Raw genomic sequence first — 14363 nt, forward strand, 5'->3', positions numbered from 1 at the left:
TTAATCGACCCGTTCTGCTCATCTTCGTCCATTAACAGATTATCATTCTCTAAGTTTGATGAAGAAGTTAAATGCATTTTTTTATTATTTGAAAGTCAAACTGTAGTTTTGAAAGTAGTTTGCTGCAATACTTTTGTTATTTATTTGTGTTCTGATTTGTTACTACATTCTCGGTTGGATCGATTTATGTGTTCGGATTTGTTACTACATTCTCGGTTTGATCGGTTTGTGTTATGGGTTAATATGGGAATATTGGGCAACATACAGTCAGTTTACAGCAGTAGCAAAAGTAAAGTTGTTGTCAAGGGCACGCCTAGAAATGCTTTGAAAATTGTTAAACGGGTCAGATGAAGTTCAAATGGATATTGAGATTTGGAACAGTGAGTTACGGATGTTCGAGCATTTACAGCTTGCTATCGAGATATAATGCAAACGGGTCGAGGCTTGATGTCAAGCACATTTTGGTCATTCGAAACATTAAGAGAAATTTAATTATTTTTGACAGTTTGACTTTATAAAGTCAAACTGCAGTTTTGTGTTATTAATTGACTTTTTTACTACATATAGTTCAATGTAAGAGTCAAATATGGTACCATTCAATGTGCAACAATTTGCTTAAAGTGAATAGTTAGTCTTGTTCATTACAACATGCTAATAGTATAAGTAGTTGATATTGAAGTCATTACAACATTTGAGGCTCAACAAATAATAGTAAGTTAAGCAGTACTTGTTGTTAATAGGTCCTAAGACATAAATATGGTAAGAAAAAAAAAGAAAAGAAAAGGCATATTGGCTGGAGTTGTTGCTGATAATTTGCCAATGGCATGGCTAGTGGCTACTACTCAACTACCTACAGAAACACATAATCAAATTGTTACACCAAACAGGTTAAAAGTATAATTAGTGGACTAAGTATTTTACACGCACAATGCCATTAAAATTGCAAGTATATATCTTTCTTAATGGCAAAGCAAGATGCCAAATAATTTGAGTTAACATATTGGATATCACAAAATTAAATCACATTAAAACTTATGCATAATCAAAGGTAAAAATGTAATTGCAGCTTTGTGACTTGTGCAGACGATAAGGAAATTTTCTATCGTTCAGATGCAAATCAATATCATTAACCCTAGTTTTTCATTAGGGGCAAATTCAAGGTGGAACTTGCAATCGCCCCATCTAATCCACCGTGAAAGTCAATAGAAGTGCAGCGTGAAGCGGTGACACTATCGAAACCGAACCAAGTCGACTGAACTACCGTCGTGGTACTGCTGCTGCCAGGGGTCTCTGATTAGAACCGAAACGGAGGCCTATTCGGAAGGAAGAAGCCAAGGGCTGAGGGTTATGATTTATGAAGGGGTGGTACCGGAGAGGTGGTTGCCGGCAGTGCTGGTGGTTGAAGTTCTACCGGTAGCACCATATAAAAATTAATACTTTAAACAGTGTAAGATATGCTAGAAGACTTGAGTAACTACCTACCTTGAAGTTGACACTGGTTTCATACGTGTTAAAAATTTAGTGGCTGCTCTAATGAATAGTAAACTTTGTGTGATAACCGTTTCATGTGCTTTTTAATATATATATATATACACACACATAATATCTGAAACGTTCGTTGCTTTGATTTGCATCCTAAATCCAATCGATGATGAACACCTCCAAGGTTCATGGCTCCACTCTACTGACTCTATTGCCGTCGCCTGCCGCCTGCCAAACACTGCCAGATTAGGAGTGCCGCTGCATTTATTGTCTTTATATGGTGGCGAACTACTGGCCTACGGTATACTTTGTTGAATAATAGATTAAGTAATTATGTATCGATGTTATTGACTTATTGTTAGTTATTGTTAATTGCTATAAATTGTCAAATTGTCATTATTGCATCTAATTATGTGCTGGTTAATACTTAATAGTCCATATCATAAAGTAATAATTCAACTTTGTTATAACCTTGTTAATTGTTATAAGTTTCTTATATTGAATGGTTGGTTTATAACTTTTTATAAGTTTCTTATATTGAATGGTTGGTTTATAACTTTTTATAAGTATTGTAAGTTGTAGTAAACATGCCCAACTTTTTGTTTACAAATTTTTTTTGAAGATCCTTATTAGCTCGTTTAGTAAATAGGTGATGTCTTTACAAGTAAAACAAAAACAAGGTGCTCATTTTTTTTCTCCTCTTATATATTGTGTTGATTGTTTTGTTTGTGTAAATTGATTTATTTGGTTTTCATCTTAGAACTTTTAATAAATTCTTAAAAAAAAAAGTTTCATCATCAACTGAAATTTTATCTAGTCATAGTGATGGTCCAAGACCTATCTGTACTCCGACTATGCCTAAATTAGTTGATCTGGATAATCTTCCATAAGATCTCGTTGACAGGATAAAAATTTCAGATTATTATCAAAAGTAAAGAAATGAAATAAGGAGAAAATATTGGTTAAAATGGCCGTGCCAACCACGTGAACATAAGTTCCCAAAACAATGTGCGGGGATAAAAATTTTCTGTCGGTTTATATTGTGTACCCCGTACAAATTTTTTTTTATTGTATCCGCCTCTGAGTGAATTACCGTGCTTGGAACAACATCAGCGAAAGGTGTGCTTAGATGTTAGAAATACTACTAGGGAGGAATCGGTTTGGGATGTGTTCTCATGCGATCAGGAGGTGGTAACATCGATGTCGAGCAAGTTCATTCACATGTTCCCTGATCTTTCGAGGAATTTCAGCAGTTTTGAAAAAGGTTTCGGGATACGATGGGAACATACAGATGTATGCGAGAAGTGCGAACACTCAAATGGCTATGTGGTAGCCGTAATACGAGGGAGTTCCGATGTTTTTGTCCTGGCGGTACCACCAGCAGGGACGAATGTAAAGGTAACTTCAATACATCTCTTAATGTCTATTTGAGTATTCAACAACCCGAAAAGAAAGCTAAATGTTTCTATCCTTTTCTTCTCTCCTCCCTCCATGGAAATTTCTAGCAACCTTACTTTCATTGACCATTCAATATTAGCTAAATGTTTTTATCCCTTTCTTCTCTTTTTCTCCACCTTCTTCTACATCCCGTTCTTGCATTTTTAAAAATAAATGAATATATAAATCTAAGTTTTTCACAACCTTGTAGTATACGCGACCAGCATGGTAAGGGCTAACATTAAAACGTGAATAGAAAAAAATAAACAGAACCTAAGGACGCATTTAATACGTGGTAAAATACTCTAGTAGTAAAAGTATGCGCTATTTAATAATACTATCGGTTTTGTTATTTGAAAGGTGTCGTGACACAGCTTGTTATCCGTTTACCAGCCGCTTGGTTGCAATCGTTTGAGTTTAGCAATAATAAATAAATCAAGGATTGAAAAGAAAAAAACAAAGTAAAGAGTATAGTGTCAAAATCATCCCTGAGGTTTGATTAATAATGCGACTTTCATCTAAAAAGTTTTCTTTTTGCAACTGGACAATCGAGGTTTTTCAGTATTTCCACAATCATGTCTCACCTCCTATCCTTCCTCCCCTTCCTCTTGTTCTTCTTCTTCATCTCCCTGTCCGCAGAATCTACTAATATAACCAACTCCAATTGCCTTCCGTACATGTGTGGTACTGTCAATATCAGCTACCCGTTTTGGAGAGTGGACGATAATTCTGCCTACCAGTTCTGCGGTTACGTCGGCTTCGGTATCAAATGCTCCAAACGCAATATTTCCGAAATTACTTTGGGCGGCGATTCTTACTTTGTCCAGGGAATAGACCGTGCATCGGATATAAGCTACCATTACCCATGCAACACCATCCACCTCTCCGCGGTTGACCAACTCCCCAACGACTGCCCTGGGGTGCGCCATAACATTACCTTAGGAACCTTGCCTCTCATTTTCACCATGATTACCGTTAATATAAGCTTCCATTTCAATTGCACTGGATTTCCTTCTTTTGCGACCGAGATACCGTGCTTGGGTAACAATGAAAGAAAGTCAAGTGTTCATGTTATGAATGACACTACGGAGGAAACCGATTGGGGCCAGTACTCATGTTCCGAGGAAGCCATAACAGCCGTGGTCAAGGACCGCACGGGCAGTTTACCTGATCTTTCGAGGGGGCTTGGAGAGCTCTTGCAAAGAGGATTCGAGCTAGAATGGGGAAGCATGGATGATGATCAATGTGACAAGTGTGAACAGTCCGACGGTCGGTGCGGGCACGACACTAGGGGGTTCATATGTTTTTGTTCCGGCGGAAGCATCACCAGGAACGACTGTGAAGGTACCTTCAGTACATTTTTTAAATTCCCGTTTCACCCCTGCTCGATCTTAGGACGCGTGCCATTTTTGTGATATAGTACGTTTTAAGTCCCGATCGATGTGACTTAGAGTCTGAAATTACATCCAACTGATTTTTTAATATAATATAACTAATGACCATATTATTAGCTGACGTGGGGGAACGAGTAACATTCATAGTAAGCTACCCCACTTCCATTGACGGTTTACTTTTTGATAAGGTGTGATGCTTACGTTTTGTTTTTTTTTTTTTATCTTTTTTCTCATTAACTAGCATTATATATTATATTGAGATAAAATGTTAGAAGCGTCATTTATAAATTATATATAAGTTTTTTTAAAATAATAAAGTATGAAAAATGACGGTTTAAATAATATCAAAAATAAAAGAGAGAAAAAATATTGGTTAAAACACAGATCTAAGTATTTCACTTTTAACTCATAAGACAATATGTAGTGGAGCGTTTTCTCACCCAAAAAACCCCCAAAGCGTCAAAAACACCGCCCCCAGGACGCTTTCCAGGACGCTTTCGAGGGGGGGAACACTTTCAACATAGCGCTAGGTGGGGTGGGGGGAATGGTGGAATGTGAGCGAGGGGGGGTTGTTTTTTGTTTATTTTTATAATAATAATAATAATAATAATAATAATATAATGATTTGAAGGGGTTTCATTCACTACACCCATTTTAGCCAAAAAAACTATATGCTGACGTGACATCACATGCCACACAAGGGTTCCATCCACTACACATGGTATTGTTTTAAATCACGGGTGAAAAAGAATAGGGGCTTTATTTTATATATTAGTTTTTTCTGAACGGGCCATGAACTAATTGTGAGCATTTATTCCTAAGGGTCAGTATATTCTATGAAGAGAGACAAAAATGAGAAAGATTTATAGCCACATAAAAAAAACCCTTTCAAAAAAATTAAAAATAAATAAATAAAAATTCATAACTCAAAATTTAATAAAAAAACAAAAAATGTAAAAACAAAAAATGTTTCCACCGTCTTCCGCATTCTAAGAAAAAAACAATGTTGAGGGAAAAGATCATTGTGTCTTTTTGTTTATCATTGTGTTTTGTGTTCATTTTCGTTATTGATTGTGTCTTTTTTACTTGACATTGTGTCTATTTTTTGACAATGTGTTATATTAGTCAACATTGTGTTATATTTTGTTCGGTAGTGTTATATTTTACGATTTATTGGGTTTTTTTTTAGTTATAATTGTGTTTTTTGTTCATTTTTGTCATTGTGTCTTTTGTCTCTACATTGTGTCTTTTCGGGATTTTTTTTTGGAACAAGAATCACGAGGGAAACATTCTTATTTTTTAATTTTTATTTCATTTTTTATTTATATATTGAGTTATGATTTTTTTTATTAATTTTTTGAAAATTTTTTGAGGGGTTTTTTGTGTGCCCATAAATCCTTCTCATCATTCTCATTTTTGTCTCCCTTTGTATTTTAACTTTTCCCTTAGGGTGCATTTGGTTCATAGAATGTTTAGGAATTGGAATTGGAATTGGAATTTGGATGGAAATGGAATTTGAATTGGAATTCATTGGAATTTCTTAAAAATCCAATGTGTGTTTGGTTATATGTTTGGTAATGGAATTGGAATGGAGAAATGTTTTAAAAAGACAAAATTGTCCCTTCCAAACAACATGTATTACCCACCATCATCTCATCTTTATTTTTTGGTAAGGCAACAGCCACCTGCAACTTGCCTTAAGCCATTACCGGCGACCACTTTTAGCCATCTCCGGCAACCACCTTCAGCCATCTACGGCCACAACCTGCCTCTCTCTTTCTCACTTCAATCTCTCCATTTCTTTTCTCTCATTTCAGCTTGTTTAATCTCATAAGTTACTGGGTTATGAAAACCTAGATCTGAAATATGTGATCCGTCCACCATAGGTGGATGCGAGCTTCACCCGCCCATCTCCGGCAACCAGTGGCAATCAAAATCGGTCAAGGAAAATCCGAGCTTTCGGTGGTTCATATCTGGCCGGAAATGTTACAGCCGGAAAAAACGAAGGTCAGGTAACGTTATAGCCGGAAAAACGTGGTTAAACGTCACCGGAATTAGGTTTGGTCGTGATGGCCGGAGATAAAGTTGGCTGTTGGAGATTAGGAAACCATGGATATTTTGGTAATGTTGCAAACATTCCATGGATTATTCAGCTTTCCATCCAGATGTTGAGGGATTTTGAATTCCATTATTTGGAGGATTTGTTGGTATTGAAATCAAATTCCAAAGTCTCTATTAGCCAACCAAACAAGTTAAGGAATGGAATTTAAATTCCAATTCCAATGAAATCCCAAGGATTCCATCCAACCAAACAGGCCCTTATTCCTAAATGTAAAATTCAGCCCATACTTCAAAATAATTAGTTAATTGCCCAAAGTAGAGGTGCACAAAAAACTCGAACCTGGAACCAGACCCGAAAAAAAACTCGGAACCGGTTTTTTTTATACCCAAGTTTTTAATATCCGAACCTGTACCCGACCCTACCCGTAGGGTATGGATAGGGTATGCATTTCAATACCAAAACCCGTACTCGAATCGGACCCGATTTGTACCCGGTAATACTCGAAAACCAGAACCTGGTTTTTCAAATACCTGATGTATACCCGAAAAATAACTGAAAAATATCAGATAAATATCCCTAAAAAGTGCAAACTCCATTAAAAAATCCAATCTATACTGGAAAAAACCGAAAAATAAGGTTTTTTCATTACCTGAAAATAGGGTATTCAAATACCCGGTTTTAAAATACCCTGTTCTATACCCTAAATAATCCCCCTTTTGCCGGATTATTTCCGATGTAATCATAAAAGGCTCCGCCGATTCGGGTTTATTTGAAAATAGCTAAAATATAGCATTTTCTGGAGACATAAGAATTTTTCGGCGGAAGCCGCTTATACCATATTTTGCTAAAGGATATCTGTGTTATGATACAAACGTAAAAAAATAGATGAGATTTTGTGCCATCGGCTCTAAACAATCTTGTTTTTTTGAACATGAAGAAATAAAGAAGTCATTGCGATTGCCGGAAATACTAGGCCTACTAAAGGGACCAAAATAGAGGGAAAGTTAAGAGTTGTCATAGAATGGGTACCTCGATTGACTATTTGTACCTGTTATTATTATTTAGATTTTATATTTATTATTTATAATATCAATTTAGAATATAAAGATATCTTATTATATATCTTATTATATATAAGGATATCTTACTTATTATAATTTGAGAATTATTATTATTATATCGACCCGAACCCGGTACATAGGGTATAGTTTTTAGAGACAATACCCGAACCCGAACCCGAACACGGCCCGGGTATTGCCAATACCTGATTTTTCAATACCGGATCATACCCGAACCCGGGTATTTAAAAAACCCGATTTGTGCACCTCTAGCCCAAAGTAAATCCATATTTGTTTTTTGAACGGTAAATAATCTCACATGTGAACATGTCTTTTCGGGGCTATGTTCAAGGTCGCCTCCTCGACCGTCGTGAGACCGTACCCACCTGATATGCGAGAACTGGAAGAAATCCTTAAACCCTCGCCCCTTATCGGGTTCTAACCCGAAATTAAAGTCCTGATTCTTCTCTTCACCTAAATAATGTTATTTAAACTGGATCAAATAAAAATTGAACATGTGTCTTAAAAAAAAGAGCATACCTCATAGCACTAGAACAAATTCAATTTAAATCCATATGAGGTTAGCTTCTTGCAACATCTTCACTTTTTTGTTTCCTTAAGATGGACAAGCAACACATATTTGCTATGTTGAATAAACTAATTAATTGTTTTACAGGATATTGAAACTACAAAATATAACAACAAATAAAAGTAATATATTTATAATAATATTAATACATAACATAAATTACACGGGTGCCCGCATGTTGCGGTGCTAAACACAGACCTTGGTCAGGTTATAGATTTATGGGTGTTCATTGTAACGTTTGAAACCGTGAAACCATTTATTGTTTATAGATTAATAATTCTTATTTTAAATGTAATTATCGAATTAGAAACCAAAACAGAATCTAATCGTTGGTAATGGTTCGATTTGGTTGAGTTTCAACGGCCTGGTTTTATTTTTCGATATCAAAAAACCGTTACTAATGGTTTGGCTTAGTTTAATTTAAAAGCACCAAAATCGGACTGCAAACACCTATATGTAAAATACTATTTTTTTAACTGAAAAATTTATAGCAATAACATACTCAAATAAAATAGAACAAAATGCTCGTTTTTATAGTGCGATTTTTTTAAAAAATATATAAATAGATTAACGTACGACCGTTTAAAAATTATAGGGGTGGTTGCCTTAAAATAGAAATTAAAAAGAATACATAGATAAAAGATAAATGGTTAGTTGTAATTACTCTTTAAATTCAAAAAAGTTGATTAAAATTGAGGCGGTAAGATTGTAAATATTTTGAAGAGATTAAAATTCCATCGACTATTTTGCTATTTTTTAAGGTTGTACCATGCGTTTAAAAATTTTCTAAAACTTCTGATGTGATAACAAGGTGAACATTGTTGCTGCTTGCCTAGCTATTTGGCTAAGGTGAACATCGTGAGACTTGAAACTAAAATAACTTGAAGCTACTACCATCTTGGGTGTGTTTGGCAAGAAGCTTTTAGGAGCTTTTAGTGGCTTCAAGCTTCAACCTTTTAAGAAAAAGCTTCTAACTAACAAAAAGTCTTGTTTGGTTCTATGGGCTTGAAGCTTTTGTATTAGGAGAAAAAACTATTTTTCTAAACGCTACTACTACTAGCGTTTGAGAAAAAGCTACAAGCTTTTACAATTGAATTTACAATTTTGATACTTGAACTTTTATCAACTTTTGTTAATTTATATAATAGTTACATATTTTACCCTTATTTAAAACTAACTACCTCCATGACTCTTTAAAAGTCCATAACTTTTTCACACGTTAATATTTTTTTAAACACATTACATTATAAAAAAGAGCATTTTATTCTCTTTAATTTGAGTATGATATTGATATACTTCTTTACCGGTTACGATTGGCAACAAGTCGAGTTAGAAGAGCTCGGGTCATGTGTAAGACCAAATTAGGGTCGGAACGAGTCGATAAAAAATGGTTAATTTAGTTTAGTTCGTGTCGGTATGGTTTTGGGTCAAAAGAGGCCAGGCCAGAACATCTTTCAGATTAAAAACGGTGTCGGGTCGGAAAGGGTTTCAAATCAAAAGAGATTGTTTTAAAAAACTATCTATTTGAAATTACTGTATATTTTAGTTTTGTTTCTTGATTTTCGCCACGATTGCACGCTTACTGTCTTTGCACGAAGTACACGTCTGCATTCGGGTTATGCGTGCACTAATATCAAGTGAATCACGTACTGACACTAATTATGCGGTTTATCTCAAGTTGCGCACACACTCCGTCGCACCGTGCTAACACCCAATTAATTTTATTAAAAGCTCCAGCTACTCTGCCAAACACCTAAATATATCTAAAAAGCTACAGCTAACAGCCACCAGCTTCCAGCTAGTTTTGCCAAACATACCCCTTATGTGACAAGAAGTCTGCCATTTTTTTTGTTCAATAATTCTATCTTGCATAGTAGCTCTAAACACATTGAATTATGGTATCACAATATCACTTCATACGTGATACATATAATTAAGAGCAAGCGATGTTAGAGCATTGTGGTACTAATTTACAAGCTGTCGATATACTTACAAAACCTCTATATATGTCAAGGAAAGTTTGTGAACTTTTGATATGCACTTGGAATGATCGAGTCTAAATCATGGGGGGTGTTGCAGATAATTCAAACCAGCGGGTCGGGTTATCTAGATGAGATGCAGCCCGGCATTTGAAATCTTTTGAAATTTTTAATTTTGAATAATTAAATCTGGTGAAATCAATCTAGTGCATGGTTTCAAAATTAATTACTTTTTCATAAGGTAATCCAAAAAGTCTTTAATTAAAAATTATTATTACTTTTCCATACTACTAGTTCTTTTAGTAGTTCTTTTAGTTTAGATTGTTTTTCAAGAACGAATTCATATAACTCATCAAAACGTAAACACACGATAATTAATATTGTATATAATAATTAACATTGAATAACTTTTAATATTATATTAAGAAAATATAACTCAAAAACCCCTGTTACACATAACTCATGTTTCTCTAGATGAATCCTAACTCGGTTACATCTCACATCTTCTAATAATGTCTAAATATAACTTGGTTTATATAAACGAACCTAACTAACTAGCTAGCCAAGACATTACCAAATATAATAAAACCCTAATTGCAACCGCATAAACCCATTACAACATTAATGAATTTCATAGGCCTAATAGGTTTAACCCGGTCACCTATACGTGACGGGCCTAATAAGATGAAAATTACGTCCAACAATCACCCCCTAATTTCCGACTCGAAATAGATGGATCTTTTTCTTCAAACTTGTGTACATTGACTTGTATGATTTGACCCAAGATCTTGACCTTCTCGGCTTTCACAACCATATTGATCCTCATCATCTCGGTCTTGATCTCACGGAACTCCTCTTGATCCATAAATGTGTACTTTCGGTTCTCCCGAACTCGGCTACCTTGATGCCCTCCTCCACAACTTGTTTCGCACAAGTTTTGATCGGTCTATCACTGGTCAGCTTCTCTCCTTGATTTCATTTTACGGATCACCTGAATTTCTTAATTTGATCAGTCGTACAGATCAGTTCTTCTCGAACCTGCTTTCAAAGTGAACTTGATTGCTTCACAACCTCTTTTTTTTTTCTCTCATCCCTCTTGATTTACTTCTCGCAAACCGGCCGCCACGGCTTCTTACCTTCTCTGTTTTATTCCCCTTGATTCTTCCCAAATCAAAACTCTACGACTTTTAACATTGCTCCAATAATCTTTCACGGATCAAGAGTGTCTATTAACCGGTATCACCACACCCGTTCTTCAAGGGTATAGCACCGTAATACTCCGAATCACTTGGGTAACAACACACCTATCGCATGCGATTTAAACTTTCACTCAATCAGACTCGCTGCGACCGAATTTTCGTGGTCGACTCGCATAACCCAACCGTTGAACCTTCGCAGATTTAGTTTGAGTAAAAAAGTAAAACCAAAACCCAAACAAAATTTTAATTGCAAACAATTAATGTATTTTTCTCCTTCTCGTAATCTATGCAATAATTATCAAAACAATCACGTTGACTTTTGTGATCCCTTCTTTCTTTAATATCCTTTAATCAAAAAAATGAAATCAGTTAAACGAAGCCGATCGAAAACCCGTTCAAGAACCCGTGTGCCTGCTACAAAACTCAAATCAACGTAATCTTCTCGTTTCCTCTGATCGCTACCGCCAAACGAACCTGAATAAACTTCCGCCACCAGTAACTTGGCCCAACTGAACTCCAACGTGTTCATAAACTTGCCGCACACAAATTGTCTATTTAATACCGATTTCCACGTAAACAAGTACCCGTAACCTGAGTACACAAGTCTTAAATAACGTAATCAAGTCTTTACCAACATGTCAATACTGTATTCACGAAAACTGCTTGTTCACGACCCGTCTTGGTCATGAATACCTTCACTCACAATTTTCCAATCCAGACTTGACCCATTTTCCTTATCGATCACGGCTTTGATTGATAAACTCCAAGAACTTAACCACTCTGATACCAATTCAAAGACGAATTGATATAACTTACCAAAACGTAAACACACAATATTTAATATTGAATAACTCTCAATATTATATGGAGGAAATGTAACTCAAAAACCCCTATTACACATAACTCGTGTTTTTCTAGATAAACCTTAACTCGTTTACATCTCACACATTCCAATAATGTCTAACTATAACTTGGTTTATATAGACTAACCTAACTTGCTAGCTAAGACATTATTAAATATAACAAAACCCTAATTGCAACCTCATAAACCCATTACAACATTAATGAATTTCATATATCCAATAGGTTTAACCCAGTCACATACACGTGATGGACCTAATAAGATGGAAATTAAGTCCAACAGTTTTCTGCTGCCATTCAAAAAAAAGTTCGTTTTTGGCCTATTTAATGTACACAGTTCTTTCGCATCGGCCTATTTAATGTACTCAGTTGTTTCACATGGTGTCACGCAATCATAAGAAAATAAAAAAGAAAGCTTCTGGTCTTTATGCGTTCTTTTATTCGTGAGATTATTAGTTCTTTTATAAGCATTAACATCCTTTATGCATATTTTCTTTGTAATCCAGGTACCCATCAAAATTATAGAATGAAATTGGGTAGGTATTCTCTCACTTAATTCTTATATCCATAACTAATGTGTTGAAGTTGTTTTAACATATTAAATCCACCTTCTTCTTCTTCGCAGTTATAGGATTTGGATCCGCACTACTATCAATTGTGATTATTTTCATAATATATTTTATTTTAAAACCATCGTCAAGCAACTGCATAACCTCACTAAAGCCTAAATCTGAGGACGACAAAAATATTGAGGCCTTTGTCATGCATTATGGCTCCTTAAGTACGAAAAGGTACACGTACAATGAAATCAAGAAAATGACAAACTCATTCAAAATTAAACTCGGACATGGAGGTTTTGGAAAAGTGTTTAAGGGGAAGCTATCAGATGGCCGCCTTGTGGCCGTTAAAGTTTTAAACTCGTCAACAGTAAACGGACAAGAATTCATAAATGAAGTTGCCAGCATTGGTAGGACTGCTCACGTTAACATTGTTACTCTCTTAGGATTCTGTTCTGAAAATAATAAAAGAGCTCTTGTATACGAGTACATGCCAAATGGGTCATTAGAGAAGTTTGTATATAGTAATGTTCATATGGGGAGAAATGAACAGATAGGGGTAAAGGAGTTGTATGAGATAGCACTTGGAATAGCAAGTGGTCTTGACTATTTGCATCGTGGATGTAGTACTCGGATTTTGCATCTTGACATAAAGCCACATAACATTCTTCTTGATGAAGATTATTGCCCCAAGATTGCAGATTTTGGGCTTGCTAAATTGTACTCTAAGGAAAGAGAGTATTGTTTCTATGTTGGAGGCTAGAGGAACAATCGGATATATTGCTCCAGAAGTTTATAATAAAAACTTTGGAGGCGTCTCCCATAAATCTGATGTGTATAGCTATGGTATGTTGTTACTAGAAATTGTCGGAGGAAGAAAAAATGTAGATGCGGGTGTCGGTTCTGGACGAACTAGCGAAATATATTTTCCTGATTGGATTTACAAGCGACTTCTCAAGGATGACTTCCTATTAGATAGTGTTACAAACGCTGAGGAAAATGATTATGCAAGAAAGATGACAATAGTTGGTTTATGGTGCATACAACCTGCACCAAATCAAAGGCCATCTGTCAATGAAGTCATAGAGATGTTAGTGGGAAGCATGGAAGTGTTGAAAGTTCCACCAAAACCATTCTTTTCTTCTCCTCCACGATCGCCAGCTACCATATGTAGCACGTCAGAGATAGCATAGTTCATATTGATGCGAGCTATGAGGATTTTTGTTCTTTTCTTCTCCTCCGCGTTATTGACGGCTACCATATATAGCACATTCTGCCATTGTGTTGGAAGTTGCTATACTTTAAACATCAGTATGTATTAATTCCCTCACCACCGTTCAAGCTAGTGATTCTAGTAATGCTACTTTATTTAAAAAATATCAAGTTATTTATTTTTTGGTGATTCTTATATTTGTTTAGAAATAATGTTCAGTTGGTTACATTTTTGACATTAAGTCTAAAATGGTTTCTCCCCTATCTAAGCGAGATTATAGTTAGGGCTGTGCTGACACCACCGGAAACCCGACACAAAAAAATATAGGTTTTGGGTCAGCTGACACGACATGTTTTCTTAAACAGGTTAACCCGAACCCGACCCATCTAAAAAACGGGTCAACCCAAACCCGACCCGTAAAAAAGTGGGTTTACCTGTTAACGCGTTTAAGAATTGTAGAAAAGTTCAATCAATCAATCAAACCCAGTGAAAAATCCTACCAATAGCAGAGCTATAAGTAGGGTCTGGGGAA

General features: G+C 35.5%; 1 pseudogene; it reads left to right on the forward strand.

Annotated features, from left to right (window-relative positions):
* Positions 1-756: 756 nt before the first annotated feature.
* On the forward strand, positions 757-13993 carry LOC143617116 (LEAF RUST 10 DISEASE-RESISTANCE LOCUS RECEPTOR-LIKE PROTEIN KINASE-like 2.4; annotated as a pseudogene).
* Positions 13994-14363: the final 370 nt, after the last annotated feature.

Source organism: Bidens hawaiensis, unplaced genomic scaffold (genome assembly GCF_021521415.1).
Source record: "Bidens hawaiensis isolate Kalapana, Puna unplaced genomic scaffold, B.hawaiensis_p1.1 tig00002307_1, whole genome shotgun sequence".
Taxonomy (NCBI): Eukaryota; Viridiplantae; Streptophyta; class Magnoliopsida; order Asterales; family Asteraceae; genus Bidens; species Bidens hawaiensis.